The 12,885-nt window shown below is 36.0% G+C and overlaps 1 protein-coding gene across 5 annotated transcripts in view; it reads left to right on the top strand.

Moving 5' to 3' along the window:
• The window catches only part of kcnh6a (potassium voltage-gated channel, subfamily H (eag-related), member 6a), a 45,236-nt gene that overhangs the window by 18,029 nt on the left and 14,322 nt on the right, over nucleotides 1-12,885 (top strand). The window lies entirely within an intron of this gene.

Raw genomic sequence — 12,885 nt, 5'->3', positions numbered from 1 at the left:
TTATTGTACTGCGTATACTGGAATACATGCTCATGTGTTCAAGTTACTTTATGTTATGTTTCACATAATGACTGCAAAGATTGTGTGGGCTCCTCGTGCCATGGTTTATATAAAAACTTGAAAGATTGTCTTAAAAGTTTAGAGATAAAGAGTGCAAAGTACTTAAAAGGGGTGCAGTACAGCAGAGAAAGAAGAAGAATCAAGGAAAGACAGTGAAAATGACAGAGAGAAAGAGATTGTATTGGTGACGTCTCTCCCTAGGACACATGTGGGAGACTTTGTGTTGCCCTACCAGTGGAAAAATCAATCATGCTGACAAATCTACTGCCAGCTTGCACATTCCAATCATAAAGTCTGTGTGAGTGTCTGTATTAGTTTTTAATACAGCATATGACACATTCCAACAGGTGAACTGAACGTTTTCCCCCCTTCTTCCTAATTGTCTAATAATACAGTTCTTTATTGCATTTTTCATTAAGCCTCCACTTGTAACTATCTTGATAAATTTGAGTTTCACTATTATTTAGTGTCAGTAATTCTGTCATCATTTACTCATTCCAAACTCTTTTGGAACACAGAAGATATTTTGAAGAATGTTGGTAACCAAACAGTTTTGGTGACCATTGACTTCCATTGTATGGACAAAAAAAACAACAAAAAAAACACTGAAATATTTCTCAAAATCTCTCAATCTTTTTTGTTCCACTGAAGATAGAAAGTCATACAGGTTTGGAATGACATTTGACCTCATATATGTTGACCCTGCTGTTGTTTCAACTGTATTTTGAAAATATTAAGAGCATTTTAATTTGCGTGAGCATGACCCGTGTGTGGATGACCGTGTGTGTGTGTGTGTGTGTGTGGTTGCTCTCTGCTGGTGACCTTGGCTTCTAGGGCTAATGGAAGTAGAGGGCAGTGACAGCAGGGGCCAAAGAGACACTGACTGTCTGTTTCTCTACTCGCACACACACATCTGTCAAAAGTGTGCATGCAAACATACTGTCTTTCTCTGGCCCTCTCTACCTACTCTCTCACTCTCTCTTTCTGTCTCACTGTTGCTCACTCTTTCTCTTTCTGTGTCATTTTCTTTTTAATATTCACATCATTTTTTTATAACACAACTTCTATTGTTTGCATGTTTAGCTCATTTCTATCCCCTATTCCTAAACCTAACCCTGACATGAACCTTTTTTGCATTTTGCCATTCTTTTAATACATTGTGTGCATGTTCACTAATGCCAATGTATGTAAATAGTGTGAAGCTTGTGTATGACCAGCTGAGCATTTGCTTGATATTATGGTATTAAGGCATATGTGCGTACTGTGTTTGGCATTACGTCCTGAGGTAGAACTGTAACAGGCAATTCCTGGCTTGATAATTGGACTTCGATTTGACACTGAGCAAGAAGGGAAATGATCATCTGCATTGATCTTTGTTGCTATTGATTTGTCTATATAACATGACGTACCTAGTTATGTGACCAGCTCTGCTGTTTTTAGTTGACTGGTCCGCATGTGAGGAGCATTAACCTTTGAATGAAATATGATCATGAATTTCGTAAGGTCCGACAATCACAGAAAAAATATATATATATATATTAGAGAGGTCATGGAAAAGTTCTGTACTCAGCTGGAGTCATAGACTTGTGGGCAGCTCTGACATATGGCACAGCCTTGGGCAATCTAAGTTCAAGTCCTGGCTTAAAGGGATAGTTCACCCAAAAATGAAAATTATCCCATAATATACTCATCCTCAAGCCATCCTAGGTGTGTATGACTTTCTTCTTTCAACCAAAAACAGTCAGAGTTACAGTGGGTACGGAAAGTATTCAGACCCCCTTAAATTTTTCACTCTTTGTTATATTGCAGCCATTTGCTAAAATCATTTAAGTTCATTTTTTTTCCTCATTAATGTACACACAGCACCCCATATTGACAGAAAAACACAGAATTGTTGACATTTTTGCAGATTTATTAAAAAAGTATTCAGACCCTTTGCTCAGTATTTAGTAGAAGCACCCTTTTGATCTAATACAGCCATGAGTCTTTTTGGGAAAGATGCAACAAGTTTTTCACACCTGGATTTGGGGATCCTCTGCCATTCCTCCTTGCAGATCCTCTCCAGTTCTGTCAGGTTGGATGGTAAACGTTGGTGGACAGCCATTTTTAGGTCTCTCCAGAGATGCTCAATTGGGTTTAAGTCAGGGCTCTGGCTGGGCCATTCAAGAACAGTCACAGAGTTGTTGTGAAGCCACTCCTTCGTTATTTTAGCTGTGTGCTTAGGGTCATTGTCTGCCACTCTGCCATAAAGCCTGACTGGTGGAGGGCTACAGTGATGGTTGACTTTCTACAACTTTCTCCCATCTCCCGACTGCATCTCTGGAGCTCAGCCACAGTGATCTTTGGGTTCTTCTTTACCTCTCTCACCAAGGCTCTTCTCCCCCGATAGTTCAGTTTGGCCAGACGGCCAGCTCTAGGAAGGGTTCTGGTCGTCCCAAACATCTTCATTTAAGGATTATGGAGGCCACTGTGCTCTTAGGAACCTTAAGTGCAGCAGAAATTTTTTTTGTAACCTTGGCCAGATCTGTGCCTTGCCACAAATCTGTCTCTGAGCTCTTCAGGCAGTTCCTTTGACCTCATGATTCTCATTTGCTCTGACATGCACTGTGAGCTGTAAGGTCTTATATAGACAGGTGTGTGGCTTTCCTAATCAAGTCCAATCAGTATAATCAAACACAGCTGGACTCAAATGAAGGTGTAGAACCATCTCAAGGATGATCAGAAGAAATGGACAGCACCTGAGTTAAATATATGAGTGTCACAGCAAAGGGTCTGAATACTTAGGACCATGTGATATTTTTCTTTTTTAATACATCTGCAAAAATGTCAACAATTGTGTTTTTCTGTCAATATGGGGTGCTGTGTGTACATTAATGAGGAATAAAAATGAACTTAAATGATTTTAGCAAATGGCTGCAATATAACAAAGAGTGAAAAATTTAAGGGGGTCTGAATACTTTCCGTACCCACTGTATATTAAAAAATATCCTGCCTCTTCCAAGCTTTATAATGGGAGTGAATGGTAACCAATATTTTAATGCCCAAAAAAGTGCATCCATCCATCATAAAAGTAATCCATAAGGCTCCAGGGGGTTAATAAAGGCCTGAAGCGAAGCAATGCATTTTTTTAAGAAAAATATCCATAATTATAACTTTATAAATGTAATCACTGTCTTTCATTAAAGTCCGTCCACATGTTCACGAGAGAGTCGAGTTCCAGCGCATGATGTAGGATTTTAGCATAAGCTTAGGTGAGAGTAGACGCCTCTTTAGGTTTGAACAAATAGGACTGGGCAACAAACTCAAGCTCCTTTCAACATTTCTCTTTAAAAATTCTTTTTTAGACTTCTAAATTGTGAAAGGTGTTTTGTTGCTCTATCCTCTGCACTTGGGTGTTTGTCAATACGTCATGTGTCAGAGGTCACTCTTCCGCCGGAACTAAACTTACGGTTGTGGTCGGAAGCCAGTTATTATAGTTATTAAAGTTATAAATATGGATATTTTTCTCACAAATAGCACCTCTTCGCTTCAGAGGGCCTTTATTAAGCCCCTGGAGCCATGTAGATTACTTTTACAATGGATGGATGCGCTTTTTTTGGGCTTCACTCTCATTATTATAAAGCTTGGAAGAGCCAGGATATTTATTAATATAACTCCGACAGTTTTTGGCTGAAAGAAGAAAGACCTATACACCTATGATGACTTGAGGGTGAGTAAATTATAGGAAAATTTACATTTTTAAGTGAACTATCCCTTTAAGGTCTTTTCTCGGTCCTGCTTCCTTCTCTCCATTCCCGTTCTTTCCTGTCTATCCTCCCAATGTAAGGTTTTTCTTTTATATGTTTTTGAAAGAAGTCTCAAAAGTATGCTCATCAAGGCTGCATTTATTTGATCAAAAATACAATCAAAAACAGTGAAATATTATTTTCTGTTTCACTATATTTTAAAATTATTATTTTTTCTCTGATGCAAAGCTGAATTTTCATCATCATTACTCCAGTCTGAAGTGTCACATGATCATTCGGAAATCATTGCAATGTGCTGATTTGGTGTTTAAACACTTGTTATTATTATCAATGTTAAAAACAGTAAAAACTGCTTAATATTTTAATGGAAACGGTGATAGTTTTTTTTTTTACTTCAATGTTAAAAACAGCTGCTTAATTTGTTTATGGAAACCATGATTCTTTTTTAGGATTCTATGATGAATAGAAGATAACAGCATTTATTTGAAATGGAAATCTTTTTTACGGCCACTTTTGATCAAGTTAATGTTTCCTTGCCGAATAAAAGTGTTCACTTCTTTTTTTACAAAAAAAAAAGTCTTACTGACCCCAAAATTTTAAATGCTAGTGTATGAAAAAAATCTGGAAAGACCGGAAAAATCAGGTTCCAGTTTTCCTGAAATCAAGAAGCAATGCAGCATAATTGCTCTAATAATTGCTCTAATATTACTTGTAAGGGTTAATATGCATGTGACATAAGCACGCCACAGGGCAAATACATTGACATTGTGCCTCTCAGAATATCAGTGCCAAACATATAAAGTGTAGTTACAGTGTCACAGTTCAATACATGAACATCATGTAAACCCATTTCAACCAATTCACTTTCTTTACAAAATTACAAGTTCTACATTAAAATTGAGATTTCCATTATATTACTCTTACTTTTTACACTAGAACATGCTTTAATAATAAAATTATTAAAAAAAGGGAAAAAACTAATACAAAATGAGTTTCAGAGCACAAAATAAAGCAAAATAAAGTCTGTGTGTGAAATGTATCTTTTGTAATGCCTGTGTCACATCCATATTTTGTCTACGCAGTCTAATCTTTATGCAAATAGGATGACTGTCCTCCATTCCACACCTTTATCAGTATGTGTGTGTGTGTTTGTGTCCATGAGGAAAAAGCGAGTGAGCGTGGAAGGGCGGTGTTTCCCTGTGTCAGTGCTCTGTGTGTCTGTCTCAGAGAATGCCACCATGAGCTTGAAACAGAAACTTAAGCCTGTAAGTACCAGACTTGCCTTGACCTTTATTTATCTCCTCTTCATCCACTCTCTCTTTTCTTACCTTCGCTGCTTCATGTTTTTCTTTCACCCTGCTTGATTTTCACCTCCCACACCTGGTTGGCAAAAAAAAAAAAAAAAAAAGGTCAGGACCTGGATGGATTTGACTGACAGCTGATGCCACACTCATAGATCACTGTTAATGGTGTTGTTTCAGTGTCAGGCTCTGTTGACTTTTTGTGACTTGTGAGACATATGCAAACTGAGACATGTTTTTGCCTGAGGACATGTTTTTGAGATTGTTTTGTCTTCGTGCCGATCACCGTATGTTCATTTTATCTGTATTGGTGGCCCTTTATTTTGCCTTAGTTCGTCTTTATTTCTTTGTTTTGTCTTCATGCCGTTCACCATATGTTCATTTTCTTTGTAGTAGTGGCTTGTAGTTACATCTCTGTATTTTACTTTTGTTTGTTTTTCTGTTTTTTTGTTTTCTCTTGTTGCCCTGCCTTGTTGTTTTTGTTTAGTCTGTTGTGGTAGATTGTGAACACATCCTTTCATTTTGCTTTACTTTGTTTTTCCTTCTTTCTCTCCATTCATCATGTTTTTGTTTTGCATGTTGAAGCGCAATGTTGTGTGTTAACATCTTTTCTTCAGGGCACTGATTTTTTTAAAACATTTTATAGTGAATATTAATATAGTGATAAATAGTAAAAAAAAAACATGTCATAGAAATGTTACACTGACCTTAGCTACAAGATAAATCTGTTAGTTAAGTTTTGCACAGAGTATGTTTTACATTTGAGTATCTTTGTGTGTGTGTGTCAACGAGTTTTGGCTGTGGTCAGCATGCAGACAGTGGCAATGGATTTGCCTGCTTCCATCATTATGAAACAGAGTGTTAGATTATATCAATAAGCACAGATATCTCGCTCCAGTGAATTCGTGTATGTGCATGTGAGCACCTTCTGTCATTAGGATCTCACCAGCACATGGATTTGAATGTGCACTCACACAGTGTGTTTGTGTGTCCACTGACATTTGCAAACTGATAAGAGAGGACTGTGACTCCACATTATGAGTATATATATATATATATATATATATATATATATATATATATATATATATATATACATTAGATTGATCGTCAGATTGAGGATGGACATATTTCTGTTGTGATGACAGCATAGTGTAAAAATTAGCACTATTTATCCCTCACTTAAAACTGATGCTGTAGTGTGTGTTAGTTGTTCATAACCACTTTTCAGGATTGCTGGGTTTTTATAAGAAATTGAGCAATAAGAATGTCTGGGCTCGTGTGTGTGGGAAAATTTTGCCTATCATATGGAAACCCACATATTGAGCATATTTACATGCACACCAATACACTGATGATAACTACAAATTATCAGTTTATTGAAATCACCTGTTTTACCGGTTCACATGCAAAAAGCCCGGCAATGCAAGAAATCTGCATTTAAAAATATTTTTTTTTAAATTCTGGTTCTTTCCTGGTGGTGATGTCAAAATGTATTCTACTCTGAGTATTCTACTTATTATGTGAGCTGTGATGTTATAGCATTAAAAAAACAAAATGTCAGCAGGAAACTTGTACACACTCATACTCTATTTTCATGTTTGCAGTATCTATTACAGTACCACTTCCCCTTTTGGCTGCACAAGATAGGAATACATTTTGTAATTTTTTTGAGTCAAGAAAGAGACGTACTGTACGATATTTTTTCTTTCTTTCTTCTACAGTGAAATTCTCACTCTGGTTTGATCTTCTTAAAACTGTAGTATGGATGCCTTCCTGTTACATACCACAAATGTGGATTTCTATAAGCCAAACAAAATAGCGCAGGTTAAGCTGTTTACATGCTGGGGCGAAATTGGGATAATGGGCAAAAATCTAGCTGTGCCAATCAGTTAAATTCTTAAGCCATTTATAACATTCTGCCGATAATGGAAAAGGTTTAACATGCTCATTAAAGGATTAGTTCACTTTCAAATGAAAATGTGAACGCCCCCAAGCTTTACTCACCCTCGAGCCTAATATTATTAAATATCCTGACGCATCCAAGCTTTTTAATGGCAGTGAACAGGGGTCACGAGTATGAGCTGAAGAAAGTGTCTCCATCCACATCCATCCATCATAAATGATGTTTTATTAACAAAATTCGGGAGAAGCAACATTCAAGGTGGTCTGGCGGTAGCTAGATATTTTACTTCATAACCTGTAAAATATGGATTTTTTTTTTACACAAACGCATCGCTTCACTTCAGAGGGCCTTTATTAACCCCCTGGAGCCATGTGGAGTATGTTTATGATGGATGGATGTGGATGGATGCAGTTTCTTCAGCTCATACTCATGACCCCTGTTCACTGCCATTATAAAGCTCGGATGCGTCAGGATCATAGGCGTAATTTGCGGGTGGGACATGTCCCCACCACTTTTTGCCAGGGCCGATATTGTCCCCACCACTTTTTGAAACTTCTCGTGGCACGGATGTATACTAATACAAAAGAAACATCTCTAGTTGATTAGCAGTTCGTTCATTTGTGTTAAATAATAGGTGATCTGGTGATCTTGGCGCTCGTGCACATTGCGCAGTTTTCCCACGGACGAGCACTTCAATCTATCGGCTGAAGGCTCTATTCGTTCCGGTGAAATCACAAAACAAAATGCACATAAAACGTGTCCCTGCTCTTGATATACAATGAACATTTTTGGTTTTAATGAGAAAAAAAAAAAATTACGTGAGGGCGGATTAGAACCCAGAACCTCTGGGACGCTGAACAAAAATTCTGCCACTAGTCCAACAGGACAATATAACATTAAGTGCGGATCCACGTATTTATTGGCTAATTTAAATACTCTTGAGTCTAACTATATATTGTATTATCGTAGACGTAAGGGCGAAATATCATATTAAACATGAAATAAGTCAATAAATGTTGTGCATTTATTATTGTAATGATACAATTACAATACACCCCCCACCACCACACACATTCCTGTCCCACCCACTTTTAAAACATAGTTACGCCACTGGTCAGGATATTTATTAAAATATCTCTGATTATGTTCATCAGAAAGAATAAAGTCATATACACCTAGGATGGCTTGAGGGTGAGTAAATCATTTGAAAGTGAGCTAATCCTTTAATTGCAAAATTAATGGTCCAATGGTCCCTACAAGGCAAAAAGATTAATAAACATACCAAATAATCTTAATTTAAAAATAAGTCTTAATGTATATCTTGAAAGGTTTGTGCGATGTGCAGGGGTAGAATTACAGTATAGGAAACATTATTAGCTCAATATAAACAAGTATAAGGAAAGTCCCCACCATAATCAATAAACTTATGTGTAATGACAGATAAGACTTCCAAAACAAATTAAAGACTTTCTGAACAACTTGCAACTTTTGGCAATGGCTATTTACACTGTGAAAAAGGTAGATGCTGTGTGCACTGTGTGTAAATAGTGATAGATAATGTGTGCATCATAAATAGCAACACATAGTGTCTGGTTTACACGAGGTGCAAATACTGATAGATGCAATTTAGTACATAGAAGTAAAATGTTATTTGAACTAAAAGTGACCAGTGCAGGCAGAGTTAGTGAAAATCAACTTAGGCAACAAGGTTGACTATTTGCCCTTAGTGTAAATAGACTTCTATACCTTCATGGAGAAGAGCCTCTCTGGAATGCTTGATTTTGATTTGTCAGTTGTGAATAATTTCTGAATAATGACCGTTGACCATGGCAACACTGTATAACTGACCGCTTATCCGAGAAACCTTTAATTGGTCCCACTTTATCTTAGGTGTCCCTAACTACTATGTACTTACATTTAAATTAATCATTTGATACAATGCACTTATCGTGTACATACATGTTTTTACATTGTACTTATGTTTTAAAAAAAATACCTGCATGTAATTACATCTGTAATTACATTTATAATTACACTGTTGACCCTTCCCATACACCTTGACCCACCCTTAAACCTACCCACCAATCCTGTCCCTAACCTGTATCCACCTCAATAGCAGCACAATACAATACAAAATCATATTGCAATACAAAATGAACAAAATAAGTACATTTTACTTATTTTTTTTATGTAAGTACATAGTAAGGCCACCTAATATAAAGTGAGAACATTTATTTATTTATTTGATGAGTAGCCATGTAAAAAGCTGATTGTGATTGTGTACAGTCAGATAGTCTAAAAGACCAAACAGACATTTCCTCTTTGCACTAGAGTCCTGATCACTATGTTGGGATTTATCATCAGTAATGGCCATACATTATCTCTTACGTGTATCTGCTTGTTGTAAGAGACCTGCTTTGCTGTGATCTGTGCATCATCCTTGCTGTCTTTAAGAGCTAGAACACACTTTGAACCTTTTATAGAGTCAACAGCATAAATAATTTGACATTAGCCACAAGACTGTTGTTAGTGAAAAAGATGAAAAGATATAGATCTATACTCATGGGTGTGAGGGAATAAGGTTCATTTTTATTACAACTAGCAGTTGTGGCTTTTAAAGCTGTTTAAGCTATGATTTTTCAAATCAAATACCACAGCTGCTTGATATCATTGTTACATTGATCAAACCATCAGCCATGTTTTTTTGTTTTTTTCAACCTGTGGTTACTCTGGTCTTACTGCAAATAAGTTCAACTATAGATACTATATATAGTTACTTTTTATTTTCTAAACTGCTTTTCTGGTACTTCTGGAATAAATTTCTGGGAAAAGTACACAAATGATTTCATATTACTTATGCAAGATAAATGGCAGGTGCTGTCTGAAAACCATACCATGAAGTTCTATATTTATTTTTTTTTTAACTCATTGCACTCAGTATTACATTATTATTTTATATTTATTAAAGGTGCCATAGAACATGTTTTCAAAAGATGTAATATAAGTCTAAGGTGTCCCCTGAATGTGTCTGTGAAGTTTCAGTTCAAAATACCCCATAGATTTTTTTAATTCATTTTTTTAACTGCCTATTTTGGGGCATCATTAAATATGCGCCGATTCATGCTGCGCGGCCCCTTTAAATTCTCGTGCTCTCTGCCCACAGAGCTCGCGCTTGCCTTAAACATTATAAACAAAGTTCACACAGCTAATATAACCCTCAAAATGGATCTTTACAAAGTGTTCGTCATACAGCATGTCTAATCGCGTAAGTATGGTATTTATTTGGATGTTTACATTTGATTCTGAATGAGTTTGATAGTGCTCCGTGGCTAAAGCTAACATTACACACTGTTGGAGAGATTTATAAAGAATGAAGTTGTGTTTATGAATTATACAGACTGCAAGTGTTTAAAAAATGAAAATAACGACAGTCTTGTCTCCATGAATACAGTAAGAAACGATGGTAACTTTAACCACATTTAACAGTACATTAGCAACATGCTAACGAAACATTTAGAAAGACAATTTACAAATATCACTAAAAATATCATGTTATCATGGATCATGTCAGTTATTATTGCTCCATCTGCCATTTTTCGCTATTGTTCTTGCTTGCTTACCTAGTCTGATGATCCAGCTGTGCACAGATCCAGACGTTAAATACTGGCTGCCCTTGTGTAATGCCTTGAACATGAGCTGGCATATGCAAATATTGGGGGCGTACATATTAATGATCCCGACTGTTACGTAACAGTCGGTGTTATGTTGAGATTCGCCTGTTCCTCTGAGGTCTTTTAAACAAATGAGATTTATATAAGAAGGAGGAAAGCAATGGAGTTTGAGACTCACTGTATGTCATTTCCATGTACTGAACTCTTGTTATTTAACTATGCCAAGATAAATTCAATTTTTAATTCTAGGGCACCTTTAATATTTTTAATTAACCATTTAGCTTTAACATTTCTATTTCAGTATTTTAGTATTCACTCTGTTTTGTATTTTATCTTTATTTTAATTTTATTTCAACTGTAATTTTTAAGTTTTTCATCTAATATTTATTAATATAATTATTAGGTGATTTATAGAAATGAACGAAAATGGTAACAACATCAATTGCACTTTTTTCACCATGCTATTCTAAAATGAAGATAAATATATAATTTGACAGAACTTGCACTCTTTAAAATAAAGGTTCTAAAAGAGGGGTTTTGTAGCAGTGCAATAAAAGAACCATTTGGGGTTCCCTCAAAAACCTTTCATTGAACAGTTCTTAAAATAATTTTTTTTTTCCTTAGCGTGAAGAATATTTTAATTATAACCTTTTCCCACTATAAGGAACCTTTTGTGCAAGAGAAATGTTCCATGAATGTTAAAGGTTCTTCATGAAAACATCATGTCAATTAATAAACTTATTTTATTAAACTTAAAAATAAGTTCTTGCTCCACCTGTGGCTGCACTGATCTTATTTGAGTTCTTTCTGCATTACAAACTGATTTAGGCAGGCAAAAGCAGAAGCAATAACCTCTCATGCTGTACTTTGGCAATTAATCAGTGTGTGAGACTCTTTCAGTCTTTTTAGTTCTCATTTGACCTGTTGGAAATGTTCCACACCCTCCTTCACCACTCCCTTTCCTGTCGATTTTTTTCCCTTGTAAATTGGTGCATTTAGGCAGTTTAGCCTGTTTGTTCAGCAATCCATCTTTTTGTTCCCTTGGATTCAGAAAGCTGGCATCGTCCATCTATCCAGTACTGCTTTCTTTCTCTCTTTAGATCAGGTGTGTTTGTACAGTATATATGTGGTAAAGATGACGTGTCTGTTTAAAGGTGTGTGGAGTTTCTTCTCTTTCTGAAGAAATAGTTTTGCTGAGGATGTTGTGAGTCAGCATGACCCCTTGGACATCATGGACAAGGAGCCTCTCATTGTCGTACCGGTCAGTACAGACTGCAGTTTATGCAGGATGCATATAAATGTTATATTCAGAAAGATTTGATTAATGAATGTGTACATTTGCAGATGTTACAGCAGTACTTTCCCATTTAATGGTATGTGATATGGCGAATGATCTAACACATTTATCATATTAAGTTTTAGTGATTTCAGCTTGAGTAGTTGGTAAATGGTGGCAGGTAAATTACAATAAACCTCTATTCAAAGTTATTATTTGAAGCAATTCATCTGCTTAAACAAAGGCAATTCTGAGCCCTTAAGTGCTAAATAAAAGTAAAAGCCCTGAATTAGGTTCAAACAATCTGAAAACAGAAAAAGACATGCCTCTTCACATCGTTCATTACTTCCTTGACAGTGAAAATGCACAAGGAGTGTGATTTGCATTAGGCTGTCATGTGTTCTGAAATTTGTATAAAAGAAAAAGTAAGGAAAACTGAAATGCATATTAATTCATCAGAATTTTTTTTTTTTTTTTTTTGCAATACTTGGTTTCAGATTTTATTATCAGTGTTTGAACATCCATGATAATCCAGCAATACCATGACAACTGCTTTTTACTGTTTTGCTTACAAAATAGTTTTTTTTTCCCCATCCAAAAGAACCCGTTCGAATCGACCAACTTTTTCCACATGACTGATGTTCTCCGATCAACTTGTAGTTTCCATGGCAGCCAGTGGTTTCCATGGTCGTCTGTGCGAGCAGTAATCATGGGCTGCTAATGTTGTATTAAAGGAGTGATTTTCTTTTGGGGAAAAGCTCTAGCAGAAAATAGGTCTCAGTGTGACATAGTTCAGCAGTTACATATATAGCCCAGCTGCATACTTGTTCACATAAAGTGTGGGACATAAAAAAATACTTGTTGCATAATGTCTTAATTTTGGTTTTGTTTATTTTGTCATTTATTTTGGGGATTTTTGTCTCTT

The sequence above is a fragment of the Megalobrama amblycephala genome, linkage group LG1 (assembly GCF_018812025.1).
Source record: "Megalobrama amblycephala isolate DHTTF-2021 linkage group LG1, ASM1881202v1, whole genome shotgun sequence".
NCBI lineage: Eukaryota > Metazoa > Chordata > Actinopteri > Cypriniformes > Xenocyprididae > Megalobrama > Megalobrama amblycephala.
The sequence above is the reverse complement of the archived record's forward strand: the minus strand, read 5'-3'. Positions and strand labels throughout refer to the sequence as shown.